Here is a 14,417-nt window from a genome sequence, read left to right on the forward strand (position 1 = left end):
TGGTTCTCTTCCGACTACTGTCTATTGCAGGATGGACGTGATAAGGCAAGGTGCTTCCAGAATTTTGAGGAGCAGAGCTTTCTTTTCTTGGATTCTTACTCAGTCAAGACCCATGTGTGAGGCAAGCAGAAGAGGCCCCGCTGTGGCTAGATTTGCTATGAGGAGCTTTGACCCCACCCACCAGACTGTCCCCAGGTGGTGAGCGCTGGTAGGGTTGAAAAGTCCAGTGAGCAGTCCCTCCCCCTCCCCCTCCCCCTCCCCCCACCTCCCCACCAAGGAACTGTGGGGATCTTGCACACATAATTACTGCTATTAATTCTACAGGTCTGGAGAAGCCTTCCCTGATGCTCTAGATCAGGTGAGGTCTCCTATTATATGCTCTCTCAAGGTCCTGTGTTCCTCCTTCCCAGCATGTACCTCAAGTGTAATTAAGTAACAGCATAATTAGTTGTTTACTGTCTGTCTTCCCAGATAGACTGTAAGTTCCATGAGAGCAGAAACCAAGTCTCTCCTGTTTAAAGTTTTACCCCTAGCACCTGGTAGAACACCTGGTACATCTTAGTGTTCAGTAAGTATGTGTTGAGTAAACAAATGAATCCTTTGAAAACCATTGATTGTTGACTTGACTCACAGAATTGCTGAGAGGGGGTGAGAAAAAGCCAGGCCAGTTTATGCCAGACTTCTAGTTTTAATATGCTCATCAAGTCAAAAAGGATCCAAATGAACACCAAATATGGACGTACAAGAAACTGAGTAGGAAGCTCCCGTGTAATACCTATGATGTAGGCTCCACCTCTTCTGTTTCCTATTGTGCTACAAAAAAAAAAAAAAACCAATATGCTTTTATCTTTCTCTCTTTGTCATTCCAAGTCTTCTTGCCCTGGTCCTCCCATTCTCCTCTTGTTTAGTGCCCTTTCCTCTATGATCTCCAAGGGTGAAAGGCCACTGGACTGAGAGTCGAAAGACCAAGGTTTTGAGTCTAGTTGCATGACCTTGGGCAAGTCACTTGCAGTCTTTGAGATGACCTTCCTTTATCTGTTCAATATGACCAGGAGGCTATGAAATTGCTAGCACCCCTTTGTATTCCAGCATGCCTTCATCTTTGGCTTTTTGTCACCAGCCCATGATCACTTGTCACTTAGAGTTTTTTTCCTCTTCTGTCTCTTTGAATCTATACTTTGATGCTCTTGTAGGTGCCCCGCTCAGCCTACGCCCTTCTAAACACTAACAAAGTATCCAGAAACCCTCCCTTCCTTGCCTCTAGCACTTTCATTGAGCTACCCCAGCAAGGGCATTGCGACTGAACTTGGCAGGACACCCCGATCCCCTGCCGGCCCGACAGAATCTACATGCTTCAGGAAATGGCAGAACCAAGAAGCCTGAGCACATACCAGGTCCTCCTTGATAAGCACTGCCCAGGAGGGGTGGCAGCTCGGAGGAGACTGGTGAGCATTCCAAAGAATACAATTTCAACGATTGGGGTCAACCAGCAACAGGAGACAGAGATAAAGGAGAAAGTTACCTTGGGTAATAATAGGACCTTGTAGTTCTACATCACGTGCTTCTCCTGACCAGCACAAAACACTTTCACACCAACAGGCAAAGGTGGAGAGGTCTAGGGGAGGCAGAGGATTTATTTCCCAGGTGGTTCACAGTGTATTGAAGCATTAGACAGATAAAGCCAGTAGCCCAAGGTCACACAATTAGGCTTTGACGGATGGGAATTAGAGCAGAGTGTCCTAATCTCACCGGGTGGTTATTTCTCTCGTCAATTCCTGATGGAGCCTTTTGTTTATACCAGGGTTTTGTCTTATCTTACCTGCCCAGGTAGTGGGCTTGCTTTTTTCCCTCGGGGATGAGTAGTGGGAAACTTGAGCAGCCCATAGTGGGCTGGCCAGTCTGAGTTCAGAATCCAGCTTTCTTGGCTTGGATGCTACCAGAGGGACCTGTGGGGCCAGTCTGTGGAACGCTGCTGCCTGTCTGCTTTTGGGAGGCACAGAAGAGCCCCGAGTGGCAGCTGAGAATGCAGAGGCTCCAGGGCTGATAAAAGTTGTAATTAACATGCGCGTACAACCCTTTCATCTTCAAAGGCTTCATTCACATCAGCTCGTAATTCCTCCTATCACCGCTATGGGTGAGGCATCATTTTTGTCCTCTCAGTTTGCAGATGGAGAAGCTGATGTGGAGAAGGGGCCTTTTGCCAAGAAGTCTGGCCCTTATTCACACAGAGGAGATTCCTGGCTTCCAGCATCTAACTTCAATTGGGGTGACAGAAAAACACAATGGGAATCAATCATAAGAGAAGGCTAAGCGACTTCACTCCTCTGGGTAGCAGACTGCATTTAATATTGTTCCAGAAGGAGGCAGAGTCTACAGTATGGCTACTTGACTAGATTTGAGCAGCTAAATTCCCCGAGGTGCACACAACTATCAAAACATAAACTAGAAGAGCCCACTGTTTTTCTATGGGGATCTTCATGTGACACGTGGGGTCAGATCCTCTGTATGGTGCCCATGGCAGACATCACTAATGGATCACAGAACTCTGTAGCTAAAGGAGAGCTCTGTGAAAAGGAACCAAAATTTGGCTTCTTAGCAGAGCCCTCTAGGCAGCCTCTCATAATCAATGGGCCATGTGACATGGGCTGAAATCTATTTGCTGCTGCTGCTGCAGGGCTTGTTCAGGATTCTCCTAACGTGCTACTCTCCAACTCAGGCAAGGTGGCCCAAGTTCTACATCAGCCAGTGTTGGAGCTGGCCTGCTTCTGAACTCTGTGTAGCACTGTCTGAAGAGGGTATCATGAGAACTTCTCTAGGACAGAAGAATTGGATCTTGTAAGACGGAGCCAGTGTTACCTGATCACCTGGAATCTGTCCAACCTCCTCCTTCACTGTTCTTCAATACAGACTCTTATTCACACAGGCCGAGCCCCCTCCTGACCCCAGGCAAGCCATACTTAATTCCTCCATTTGGAACATGTCAGCTGTTCCTCTCTCCTCTCCCCTCACTCTGCCCATCTTCTTACTCACACTCATCTAGTCCTCAGATTCCGCTCCGTCCATGACACTCTCTCACACAGTTGGTGCTCACGGAAGTGTCTGCTTTCCTTCATCCACTGGCACTTGATGACAGGTAATCTTGTGTCATTCTCTCATCTGTTTAATTCTTCTCCCACTCAGAAACCAAATCTTCTACTTCCCTCACTTTTTCCCATAGCGCCAATCTCAGAGTACTGTTCAGTGAATTGAACTGGTGATTTCGTCACCATTTCACAAGCAGGGAAACAGAGGCAACCGGTAAGGGAAGAATCGTCCTGTGACTGAACTGAGAAATGCTGCATCTCTGCTGGCTGCATGCGAGTTCTCACTTCTCCTAGAAGGCTGCGTCTGTGGGACTGGCTGGAGATACGGACGACTGAACCACATCCAGCAACCAGGGAGAGCCTTCCGTGGGACATGAGAACTGAACCTACTGCTATTTTATCTCAACTTCTGATGGGCGGATTTCAGATGGATATGAAATGGGCACACCCAAAAATGAACCGCAATCTGACTAGGGACTCTGAGTGACCGATGGTAGGCCGGAACCCCAACATGGGATTTAGTCTCTGACCAGTTTTGGCAAACTTCTAAGTAATGCAGCCTTTATGACTTCCTTATTATTTTTTTTTCCCCTCAGCAAGAGTGTCTCTGGTTTCATGGAAAGGAAAGACATGTCTTAGTGAGAGTCTGGAATGTTCTCAGTAGAAGCAGCAACTTACCATCTCAAAGGCCTGCCTTGCTCAGCCCTAGTGTGTGTGTGTGTGCTTTTGTTTCATTTGCTTATTTTTAGATTCCTGAGGCCATCCATGGGATACTAGTGCTCATCCTCTAAGCACCACTTTGGTTGAATAGTGGTGGTTAATTTGTATCAACATGTTGCAGAGTTCCTTTAAGGGAAGCTGAGGAATCCAAGATGGTCCTGGAGCTTTGAAAGTCAAGGACACAGTCTTTTCTCTTCTTCAGGGGTTGGCTTCTCTGGCCACTTGAAGCAACATTTTGTAAAGTAGAGTTTAAAATAACAGGTATCATCTCCAGATCCTGCAGGTAATCCAAGCACTGGCTTCCTGGACTTTTCGCTGTGTGACTGAGACGGCTGCTAACCTCTCTGGCCTTGGCTGTTTCATCTGCCCATGCCTAAGAGGTTGGGAGCGTTCAGGGGAGTCCCCTGAGCAAAGTACCTCATCCCTAGGAGTCACTCCCGCCCACTGGAGTTCAGGGTGAAACTGAGTCTGGATGCTTGTTTCTGACATGGATTAATAATTCACTTCTGACATTTGATACAAAGCAGGCATCCCCTTTTTTTGGCTCTGCATTACAGTCATGTTATTCTTTCCACTAAGTTTTGTGAGGGTTAGGTGTTCATTGGCCCACACAGTGCTAGATTTATAGAACATGAGGCCTGGAAAGCACTTTACAGATCAACGAGAATCCAACCCTCTCATTTTACACATGGAAAATTAGAGGCAAATGGGGTGAAAGGATTTGCTCAGCATCACACTGTGAATCCATAACAGAGAGGCACTACAATATAATAGCCATCTCTCTTCCTGAAGCACTTTCTACGTGCTAGACACTCAGCTGTATGTGCTAAACATTGTTCTAGAACTTCACATGGGCAACTGCCTGACCCCAAGCTGCTCTTAAGTGGCAGACAGGGAACTTGACCTGAGGTCTGTCTGGTTTAACTGTCCTCCACAACCGTCTTTGAAAGCCAAACCTCCTCGTTCCTGTTCCTCCACACTCAACATCTGGTGGTCTTCGATATGGAGGGTTATTAAACCATTGAAAGAAACAACTTCCTTTTTTTCTTTTAACACAGTAACAAACAAGCCAACATCTTTTCTCTGAGTGTCACTGAGAATGTGATTTTGAAGCTAGGGCCAGACTGGAAGTGAGTGCTGGGACAGAGAGGCAGAGAGCCCCATAGGAAATTGAGAGTTCTGCTCTACTGGACAAAACCTAATAAGCCCCAAACTTCCCCTGCCTTACTTGACAGGTCAAACCTCAAGAAAGATACTCTCAAATTGGAGACTGTGCAGAGAAAAGCAATTTCAAGGAGGTTTGAGGATCACTACAAGAGGCACTAAAAAAATTAAAATAAAAAGGTTTTAGACCAGAATTTTTTAGAGGATGAAAAAGAATTAGTCAGACCCTTTAAAATGACAAAAGATAAATGATAAAGAAGTCTTTGCTAGCCGAGTGGAGACATTTCATTCATTCAGCCACCCACCCAAATATTTAGTGAGCATCTACTGTACGTGGGAAACTGTGCTGACAGCGGGGGGCTAGAGAGATACAGAAATGTAGAGACAGCTTGGGCTTCTCCCTAAGGAGCTTATATGTTCATGGATGAAAGAGAACAGATTGCCAAAACACAGCTTAGAGGCATTCCCTGAACTTCATTTTCGGGTTTTTATGAAACCTCAGGGAGAAACAATTACGAAACAATAGGGAAAGTACAAGTCACTCAAGGAAGTCTAGGTCAGGGATGTACCTGACCTCTAAGGCTGGCATTGGGGAGACAGCTAGTTCCATCCCCAAGCATCCACTGCAAAGATAAACTTCTGGGCAGGAGACATCAATGGCAGCGTTACTTTCCCCTCCAAACTTCTGTCTGTATCTGCGTGATTAGCACTCTTGCGGTCACCCTTGCCCGCCCTTGCAGGGAAGTGGTGGCTCTGGGGCTAATTCTGTCACATCAGCGGGTCTCCTGCAGGCTGTGAGATGATGCTCGGCTCTGCTGGTTTCTGGTTCTTGGATTGCACACACACAGAAATGGCAACCATTGTGACTGGCATATAGTAGATGCTTGCTCACTTAAGACTTTTGGAGTGTGTGAAGACTGGGGCTAGGGACCTGAGCAGAAACAACCTCCTAGGCTGGAGGCAGGAGACCAGGTATTGACTGTGTGGATGGTAGTTTCTCTCTGGCATCTCAACTGGCATAATAGTGACCACGTGTGAAGAAGGTTGATAATCATCACTCTAATATCTTGGCAGGTTCTCTTTGAGAGAGGGAATAGAGCACAGGTGGCAAACACAAGGCCCACGGGCCAAATCCAGCCCTACACCTTGTTTTATCTGGCCCGGCACCTTGTTTCTACCCGGTGGCAGCTCTGAGCTCTTGCCTAACTGTTAAGGAGTAGTTACATTTATACAGTCCTAAAATTACATTTGGCCCTGTGAAGGCAACCATGAGGCTGATGTGGCCCCCAGTGACAATGAGTTTGACACCCCTGGAATAGAAGATGCTGCCTAGATCCATGACTGGTGTGTAGGTTCTCCTAGAAGGCACTGCAGCCCTGCTCAAGTGCAAAGAGATGCACTGAAATTGAGACAGATGGATGACCTATGATGAATCTCTGTCTCCAGGCCAAAACCACCTCCCCAAGCAATGGTCACCTGCTGGGCCAACCAGAAGCCAGGCCGTCTGGTTTGGGCTGGGGATGGTAAAAGGAGCTGTAGTACACTTCCAGCTGCAGCTCAATTACTTGTGTCCAGGTGAGTGTAGCCTGATTCCTGGCAGCCTCCTCTCCAGGTTTGCCTCCCTCCCTCATCAAAGCTAAGTGGTAGGAAACGGAAGTCCTGGCACCATGTACCCTTAAGCTGAGGGCAAACATTTTGCTGCTATTTGGCTCATTTCCCACTTTGTCCAATCAAAAGCCAAAGTCCTAGGGGATGGAGAAATATCAATCAGCAACCTTCTTCATTCATCCAGGCAACAAGTAATGATGTGATAATGAGCAAACAATTCAATCCACTATCCCTTTCAGTCCGACATTCTCCACAACTTCCCATCACACAGAAGAGAATAGAACTTCTATCCGGGGAATGGAATGAATGAGCCACTCAGAGTATGAATGGAAAGAAGTTTCCGTTACAACTTCCTTTTCATTTTTGAAGTCCCAAGCCCCTCCTCTGACATCGGGTGTAAAACGGAGGGCAAAACCAGCTCCGTGAACATCAGTATTCTACCCACACCCAATTCCCAAATGGGGTTCATGAAAACACCCAGAATGCTACCAGGTACCATCCCTCGAGTTTCTGGGGGTGTCCTGCCATCTTGATATTCTAAGGGATGCACAGGAATGTAGTCATTAAGCACATGAGGCCCGTAGCCAGACCGCCTGGGTTTGAATCCCAGCTCCATCGTTTACTGGCCCTGAGGCCTTGGGCAATTTACTTAATTTGTCTATACCTCAGTTTTCTCATAAGCAAAAGAGGGATAATAATAGCACTCCTTCATAAGGTTAGTGTATGGATTAAACAAGTTAGTATATAGGAATATAAGTTAGCTTATAGGGCTATAGCAAACAAGTTAGTATAAAGAAACAATTAGAGTGTTACTGGCACATGGTTAGCACTCGACAAGTGTTTGCTAGTATTACCAATATTGCTGATGGTTTCTCAGAGACATACAACTAGCTGCAAAGAAGCAAGTGCAAAAGATACACGAGATCTAACTCTGAAGAGAGGTTGGGGGGAAGAAAGATGAACTTTCAGGCACCATCAAAAGAGAGCGGCAATGACACCCCAGCAAGTGCCCCACGACATTGTTCTATGTGAATAATCTCTCTCGCCCCTGGAGTTTTGCAACTAACCTTCACCCTCAGAAACTGAAGACTCAAGGAAGATTTTTGGGGCTTGATTTTGCAAATTACCTCCTTGGTGACTCAGCTCCTTTCCACCCACCTGGGTCCTATCTGCCCACACTTGCACTTAGGAGGGGCAGTTGCCTCAGGAGGACACACCCAGACAGGCAATGCACCCCAAACTTGGGTCATGAGGTCCTGTTCCCCCACGATGTCCATCCCCATTCTGCGTCTGACTTCCTGTCTTCAAGTCTCACTGGGCAGATGGTCCAAGGGTAGGCAGGACTTGCCCCCGTGGTGGTGGGCACCTTCAGACTCGGCAAGCTCTGTGCAGAGGAGGCCAGGTTTCATCATTGCCAGTGTGGTTTCCCATCAGATGTCAAGCTTCCCTGGAGACTTGTACCTTAAGCAGCTGTAGAAGACCCACAGAGAAGGCAAGAATCCTCTGTGAAGTTCTTTTGCTTCTCTCTCAGCTGCTACCACCTTCCAGAAGCGGGCAAGGGGGCTGGACAGGTGCAGGCCTCTCACACAAGGAGTCAAACCTCAGGTAAGCCCCTCCAAAATAACCAGATTTCTATCTAAGCAGGCGGCTGCTGGGCAGTGCTTTATTTTAAGGCTTAAATTTGGGGGATGGTGTCATCATCCTCCTTGGTCCCCACTTCCTTCTTGGCTCAGGAATCTAGTAACCCTGTCCTTAGACAGACATCCCAGCCACAGCAAGCAGCCACCAAAGCCACAAACAGGTGGGTGATCTCCCTCTTTGGGCAGACCAAACACAAGCCCTGTGATGGACAGCTGGCCAGCCAAATGTAAGCAAGACCACCATCACCACGGTTATCAGATAACATAAATGTGTTTGCATCTTAGGTGTACGGTCCAGATATACTCTCCATATATACGGATAGAGTTATTTCTTTATTCTAGACATTCATTTCAGTTCAACAGTTACTGGTAACAACTATGGGTCAGCACTGAGATCTAGAACCATGAAAATGAGTGAGATACAGCCCCGGGGTCAGGGGGCTCCCACAATACTGCAGAAGACTGATAGAGAAGATATGGTAGGTTTCAGGGTTTCCCCCTTTGAGAAGGGTAAAAGTCACTAGCACCCCTTGGCTCCCAAAGCTAAAAACGCCTTCCTGCATGATTTTACCATGAAGCTTGAGGCTAATTAACGGGGGACCTAGGGGAATCAGATACCACATTGTCAGAGATGAGGTTACTGGGGTGGCTGCCATCCTGTTACACCAAGGAATCTCAGCTGGAGGCAACTTTAACACCAACACCCCCCCACACTAATTTGGCATTGTCTGGAGGCACTTTGTGTTGTCACAGTTGGAGTGGGGGGATGCACACAACCAGAATCCAGCATTCGAAAGCCAGAGATGCAGAGCCAGACATTATCCAGGAAACCCTACACTAGACTGTGAGGTACGCAGAGGTGAGGGCTGCTTCTCCTGACAATGACCTCTCCCGTCCTAACTTCCAGTGCGCTGAGCAGGCAGCGCATAAACACTTGTTGAGTATATTTTCTAGTTAATTAATTACTTGAGGGTGGGTAAATGATCAGCAAGGTAACAGAAATGAGGCACACCCCTTTCTCATCCCCTCTTCTTCGCATATTCAAATCCTACCTTCAGCCCTGGCCGGGTAGCTCAGTTGGTTAGAGCATCTCATCCTGATATGCCAAGGTTGCAGATTTGATCCCCGATCAGGAGATCGAACAAGAATCAATCAATGAAGGCATAAATAAGTGGAACAACCAATCAATCTCTCTCTCTCTGTCTCTTTCCCTCTCTCTAAATTCAATCAATAAAATTTTTTAAATATAAAATATTAATAAAAATAAATAGTTAAATCCTATTTTGTCTGTATTTCCCCCTCTTCTCTGTCATGGATTCCTCCAGTCTTCCTGGCTGTGCCTCTGCGTAGCAATGCTATTCTCCTTACCCTCTAAATTAGCCAGGCCGTCACTCAACTGCACTAGGTTATATATGTAGAATCATAAAGTCCGTCACTCAACTGCACTATGTTATATATGTAGAATCATAAAGTCCTTGAAGGCAAGGTCTGCATCCCATACATTTAGATCACCGAAGTAGTCAACACAGTGTGGGACCCACAGAAGACACCTTATAAATGCTTAGCAGTTAACCAGTAAAACCCACATTATATGTGTTCAAATGAGTATAGCCTTACAGCCACACCCACAGGTATGTGTCCACTGCTAGCAAGCAAGAATCAGATATGTGGCATTTCCGGGTGCTTCCCATATGGGGATGATCAAGAAATGGAGAACAGAGGAAACAACACTAAATATTTCTCTCCAAAGTACACATTTTTGAACCAAACATCAATTTAATCAGCTACTAGACTGATTAAGGAGTTGTGAAGATGTGAATTTATTTATGCAAAAAGTGTTACAAAGTTTTTGACTTCTAATCACACCAAGCCATGCATTTATTTGTAGAAAAATATATACATATTTAGTCAAAGTATACAGTATGTATCACCTGGTAGAGTATTTGCATTTTTGAACTCCCAGCTCTCCTGGGAAGTCTGGAATGCACAACCACTGTGCCCATGCCAGGCCAGATCCACAAACACGAACTTCAGAAAGCACCCCTTCCTGACTCTGGAAATTGGGCTGGCTTCCCACACCCTTGTTGGCCAGTGTAGGGGGAGTACACATTTAAGGCAAATTTCAACTTCCTAAGTAAGTGCAAAGTGGGGTTTAAATGAAAGGTAGCAAGGACTAAGCTACCCTGCTAATTCTAAAGAACATTTGTGTGCTTCCCATTTAAGCAGCAACACAAAGGAAATTGAGTCATCAGTTTCTTTCCGTGCAAAACCCCAGAATTTCTCCGAGGCAGAAAAGATCCCCTTTGTGAACTGCGCTTTGTCTGGCAGCATCTGCACCTGCTTCACTCATTCTTTTACGAGAGCCACTTCCCTTTTAGGCTCTGGGTGGAGTCTGCTAAACCAGAGGTGCTGGGGAAACACAACTTCAGCCCCTATCTCAGCCCAGCCCCAGCCCCAGCCCCAGCCCCAGCCCCAGCCCCAGCCGGGACTGACTGCTGTGGAGGCCCAGCTTACCTCCCACCCCCTCCGCTCTGTCAGGGGACCCCAGCCTGGAACCACCTGATGTCACAGGCTGATCTGCAGTCTCACTTGGGTGGCCACTTGTACGTGGAGCTCCTCACTAGCTTTCAGTTCCAGATCCTTGACTTTTGTAGAGAGCTGCGTCATCCTAGGTCCTTAAGACCTTCCCTTACTAAGGCTCATACAACCTGCTAAACACTGTGGGTTTCCAAAGGGCACGTGTTGAGGGGGCTTTCTGGGTCAATGCACCTAAATGCGTGCAGGTCCACGTGACAGGCTCTGCCGGGCAGGGCCTATTCCTCAATTTTCACACAGAGGGCATTGTCCTAACTTGTCTCTGAGACAAGGAGCAGCCTCTCCCTTTTCTCCAAGCCTGCAAATGAGAGCTTGTCTAGAAGGGCAGCCGGACTCTGATAATGTTATGGAATTATTTTAGTGATAAATAATTAGGTTAGCATCTCTTGACAGCTGTGGCCAAACCTGCGGAGACCCAGGCCAGGGCAGGAAGAGCCCCATAGCCTGCTGGGGCCGAGGGAAGACACTCAGGCCGGGCGGCACGTTAGCTGGCCATAGGGATGAAAGGAAGGGTGGGAGAACCACACACGATTTACAAAGTCTGCCAGAGGCAAAGTAATGAATCAAAGCAACAGAGGCTGTGGAGTCTAACACGGGGATGTCAGATAACGGGGGACCCCAGCTCCACCACTTAACTAGCTGCAAGTCCTCGGGACAGTCATGCCATCTCCCTGAGCCTCAATTTCTTTGTCTAGAAAACGGAGTTCAGAGAGTGTTAAATGTGTGTAGGCTGTTGCGAGGTGTCTATAAGACAACCTGCGCTATCCCCGTCGCTGAATGCCTAGCATAGAGTTGGTGCTCGTAAATGCTATTTCCTGGGGACCTAGGACACTGCTTTGCACAGGAGCCTATGGTGCAATAGCTGAGTGTCAAGCTTTTAAAACTGGGGTGCTCCTAACTCCAAGGGATCCAACAATAGCCCGGGAGGCCCTGGAAGCCCCAGGACAGTGCATAAACTCTTCAGTGAGCATCATCTTTGCTTTATGGTAAGAAAGAGATATCTCATTATTTTAGATTAAACTCAAAATATGTATATTGTGGAGCAAAATAAAAAATTGCAATGAGTGTTTAAGATGGTATTTAAGGCACGAAACCCCAATAGACCACACCCTGCCCACCCACTGCAGGGGGCAGAAGTGTGGCTCATGGCCGTAGATGACAGTGGTATTTCAGAGACCGTAAGTATGAAGAGTGTCCTTCCCTAACATTCTGTCAGAGGGCGGGGAAGTCATGCCTCTCTTCCAGGGTCTGTTTCCTTCTAGGGAAAAAGAAGGGATTTTTCTGAATGATCCTTGGGAGTCCCGTCTCTGAGTCTGCGACAATGAGTCAAGAAATATTTATTGAATGAATACAAAAGAGCTGTCATAAACGAAGAATTCCATGCTGCCCAGCATTCCCTCCTCCGTGGTGCAATTTGAAAGAAAACGGAACCTTTTCCTACTAGCTGCCAGCCTCAAACACGCCTACCTGGCGCTCTGCCTTTGCAGGAAGTAGATGTCCAATGTATGTTTGGGGAATAACTGAATTAATTGCTGTGAACTTCAAGCAGTGATGGAGCATTGCTTCCTTGCTCCTTCACCTGGGAAAATAGAGCCAAAGCCCTTATGCCCAAGAGGGGTCTCTAATGCTCAGAGTAAGCAGAGAGCACAGGCCAGCCCCAAGCCCCAGGGCTGTCAGATGCACCTCTTTCTCAACACTAGGGGCATGAATCCCTAGCAAGACCTCTGGCCCACAGTGGACAGGAGGAGGTGATAGATGTGGGCAGGAGAGCTCATCCCACCTGCCCTTCACTCAGGGCCACTCTCCTTCTCCCACGTATGACAACTACCGTACTTTTCAGACTATAAGACACACTTTCCCCCCCTCCCCAAATATGGGGGGTGCATCTTATAGTCCAAATGTAGCTTACCTGGCTTGCTGTGGGGGGTGGGGGGAGGCAGTGGAGTGGGGTCACAGGAGGCAGGAGCAGGATCACATTTTTTTGCTTCAATTTTTTTTTCATATTTTCCCCTAAAACCTAGGTGTGTCTTACGGTACAGTACATCACATAGTCTGCAAAATACAGTAGTTCAAGGTATCTGTTTGCTAGCTCAGAGTTTCTGGGTCCAGTATTGTTTAACTACATTTAGACATTTCTCTACTTTTTGCTTTCTGATAGGGAGATTGGAACTTTCTTCCTCCGGGAAGCCTTGCCCCTTTCCAAAGTTTTGTCTTGTCTTCTGGAGCCCACCCCCTTCCCCCCTCTCAGAATGGGCCAGCAAGAGTTCCTTTCCTTCCGCGCCTCTTTCTCCTTCCGCTATCTGCCTGCCCAGCCCAAGCCCACTGGTAAATCATGTCTCTCTCCTTTCCAAGTCTTAATTCCTTCCAAACAATTTTCCAAGCCAGGGTCCAGGCAGTTATTGCTACTGGCACTTTTTTGTGCTTCTTCCAAACAACACTGCCTAAAGGGACCACGGCAACATGGTGTAGGAGTGAGCCCGCTGCTCTCTGGGAGAGCCTCACGGGTCAGGGCAATGCCACATATTTGGGGATGGGGTCCTTTAAAAGAATAAGGCAGACCAGTTGGCAGGGGTGGTGAGTCAGAATCCTCAGAAGCAAACCAGAAGAAGTTACCAGAAGGTAACATGCAAATTAACTTCTCAGAGGCCCTCCTTCTCCAAGGCCAGCCCCAGGGCTCTCCCTGCACTCAAGTTTCCCTCTTCTCTCCCCTCTCCTCCTTTCAAGGGCTCTTTGGATCTCTAGTCTCAGCCTCTGCTAAGGCCTTTGGTCCATCCATCTCAGCCCCCCTTCCCCGAAATCCTTGTCGATTTTGTCCCTGCCATACGTACATAGAGCCTAGCATATTGTGACTGAGAACAGACTAGTGGGCCTGGGTTTACACGGGCGCCAGTCCTCTGGCTGTGTGAACACACGTAAGTCATTTAACTTCTCTGGGCCTCAGTTTGTTTCCCTCCAGTAAAGCAGGGCTAGCGACAGAACACATCTCAGTGGGCCAGCACGCGGGTAAAGTGACACAGCACACGTAAAGAATTTAACACAGTGCCTGGCATAGCAAACGGGAGCAATAAATGCTTGCCGGTGCCATCGTTTCTAGTATTATTATCTCTTTCAGGAATCTCATCATAGATCCCCCATTTATCCTCCGTCTAAAGTACCCAGAGAGGACTGGTACCCCCAGAGCCGGGTTTAATAAATACTTGCTGAGTAGAATTAACCATAGGCTGAGCTGGCTTAATGACCCAGCTGGCACTTCTTAAAAGAAAAATTAATTTTGCTAGTGATAAGCAAATCAGCCATGTAATTATCTGTACATATATAGACAAAGAAAAGGAATACTTGGAATTCAGCCCCACCAGAATACCTCACACGCAGCCACCCCTCCACAAACACTGAAAGGCACGGACCCTGTCGGGATGGAATTTTGGCGGCAGCACCAGCCCCAAGGCCCGTGATGCCACCTTGGTGCCCAGGCTCCCGCTGCTCCTCCAAGGCTTCCAGGCAGGAAATATTAGCCACGTTACTGTCTGGATTTCCCCTAACTGATTGGCAGAAACAGGAGTTCAGGAGGACTGAGCAGCTGGCCTAGTCATTGCCTTTCAGGCTCACA

General features: G+C 47.4%; 1 protein-coding gene across 15 annotated transcripts in view; it reads right to left on the minus strand.

Annotated features, from left to right (window-relative positions):
* Positions 1 to 14,417, minus strand: part of CD44 (CD44 molecule (IN blood group)) — an 84,689-nt gene that overhangs the window by 69,034 nt on the left and 1,238 nt on the right. The window lies entirely within an intron of this gene.

The sequence above is a fragment of the Desmodus rotundus genome, chromosome 5 (genome assembly GCF_022682495.2).
Source record: "Desmodus rotundus isolate HL8 chromosome 5, HLdesRot8A.1, whole genome shotgun sequence".
Classification (NCBI taxonomy): domain Eukaryota; kingdom Metazoa; phylum Chordata; class Mammalia; order Chiroptera; family Phyllostomidae; genus Desmodus; species Desmodus rotundus.